Source organism: Arachis hypogaea, chromosome 5 (genome assembly GCF_003086295.3).
Source record: "Arachis hypogaea cultivar Tifrunner chromosome 5, arahy.Tifrunner.gnm2.J5K5, whole genome shotgun sequence".
NCBI lineage: Eukaryota > Viridiplantae > Streptophyta > Magnoliopsida > Fabales > Fabaceae > Arachis > Arachis hypogaea.
The window spans coordinates 80,237,395-80,239,671 of NC_092040.1; the positions used below are offsets into that span (position 1 = coordinate 80,237,395).

The 2,277-nt window shown below is 47.6% G+C and overlaps 1 non-coding gene across 1 annotated transcript; it reads left to right on the forward strand.

The window, feature by feature from the left end:
* Window positions 1-418: 418 nt before the first annotated feature.
* On the forward strand, window positions 419-522 carry LOC112805121 (small nucleolar RNA R71). The gene has a single exon (XR_003203731.1). It is a non-coding gene; the product is annotated as a small nucleolar RNA R71 (small nucleolar RNA).
* The last annotated feature ends 1,755 nt before the right edge of the window (window positions 523-2,277 follow it).

Consider the following 2,277-nt stretch of genomic DNA (forward strand, 5'->3'; position numbering starts at 1 on the left):
TTTCCATCCTGGGTTGTAAGTGTTGGAATGTGGATCATATGATTGCCTTTGTTGATTTCCCACATAGTTGGCCTCTTCCCAATCATTTCCTTCAATGCTTACTTCTTCTTGATCTTGTGTGTGTATTGCAGCCACTTGCTTTGTGTCTAACTTCCTGGTAAGCTCTGCTAGTTGCTTGGCAAACACCTTGTTTTGGGCTAGGATTGCATCAACATGGTTCAGCTCCATGATTCCCTTAGTGTTGTGCCTTTCTGAAGCATAGTAATACTCATTCTCAGCCACTGTCTCAATCACTTCAATGGCTTCTTCCACAGTCTTTTTCCTGTTCAATGAACCTCCTGATGAATGGTCTACAGCCTTCCTTGATTCATAAGAAAGTCCATCATAGAAGATGTGCAATTGCACCCAGTCAGGGAACATGTTTGGTGGGCATTTCCTTGTCAACTCTTTGAACCTCTCCCATGCCTCGTAGAGCGTCTCACCATCTTGTTGTCTAAAAGTCTGAACCTCAGATCGAAGCCTATTGACCTTTTGTGGGGGGTAGAAGCGTGCCAGAAACTTGCTCTCCACCTCATCCCAGGTTGTTAGGCTGTCCCTTGGGAATGATTCCAGCCACTTAGCTGCCTTGTCCCTAAGTGAAAATGGGAACAAGAGCAGTTTATAGGCATCATCCTGGACTCCATTGGACTTCACAGTGTCGCAAATTCTCAAGAATTTGGTGAGATGTTGGTTTGGATCTTCATTAGCACTCCCACCAAATGAACAATGATTCTCCACCAATGATATTAGCTGTGGTTTGAGTTCAAAATTGTTGGCCTGAATGGGTGGTTTCTGGATGCTGCTGCCACAATTCCCAGAGGTTGGGTTTATGTATGAACCAAGAACCCTCCTCCCAGGAATGGCATTGTTTCTGTTCATACCCTGACCGAGCTCCCCAACTCGGCAAGTTCATAGAAGGTCCGACCTCGCCCTAAGGCCCACACCTAAAGGTCGGACCTCGGACCATAAAGCAAGGAAGGCCCATCAAAAGGAACGCAGCCCAAAACCTAAAGGCCGAAAAGGCCTAGAAAGGGCGGTTCCACAAAAGATAGAGATAAAACTCCCAAAAGATAAGATAAGATAAGAATATCTTATCCAGGGAAGATCACGGCCAACTACTATAAATACACTGGAACACCCAGGTATGGCATTCATTCCACATTCTACACATATCTGCTTGGACCCATGCTAACTTAAGCATCGGAGTGTCATTGCAGGTACAACCACCAACCACTCTACATATCAAGCTCGGGTCATCAGTTCCCCCACCTCGGGACTTCTCCAAAACGACCGAGCTACACGTTTCAGGTAACCCTCGGAACATTGGCGCCGTTGCCGGGGACCTGGAAGTCATCCCTTTACCATGGCGGACGACCCTCTCAACAATGGCCACGCCGCATCAGAACAAGAGGACGAAGTTGACACCGGAGAACGACCGGACAGCCCTCTATCGCCACGCACTCCAGGAGGAAACAAACAGAATCGCCCAAAAACATCACTCCCAAACAAAGATCCACAAAATTCCGAAAAAGAAAAGAGCTCGGAAATTTTGGAAGCAGTCCGGGCACAACAAAACCGACTGAAACAACTCGAAGAGGACATAAAAAAGCAGAAAGAAACTGAACAAGATCTGAGAAGGGAGGCTCAAAAGCGTAGAGAATTAGAAGAAAAACTACGGAAAATAGAGGCCAATCTAAAAGACCGGACAGAACGCGGCACCACCCCGAATGCAACCATGATCCCTTCACGCAAGAGATCATGAAGGAGAAGGTACCACGAAATTTCAAGCCACCCGATATGGATCTCTACGACGGCACCACCGATCCAAATCACCACCTCAGCAACTTCAGAAGCAGAATGTACCTAGTCGACGCCTCCGACGCGATTCGGTGCAAAGCCTTCCCCACCACTCTCACCAAGTCAGCCATGAAGTGGTTCGACAACCTGCCACCAAGATCAATCACCAGCTTCGAGGACCTAACCAAAAAATTCCTAACAAGGTTCTCCATTCAAAAAGACAAGACAAAACATGCTCCCAGTCTACTCGGGATCAAACAAGGTAACCAAGAAACTCTCCGAGAATACATGGAGCGATTCAACAAAGCCTGCCTGGACATACAACACTTGCCCACTGATGCAGCCATCATGGGACTAGCAAACGGCCTAAAAGAGGGACCGTTTAGCCAGTCCCTATCCAAACGATACCCGACCTCCCTATACGAGGTGCAGGAGCGGGCA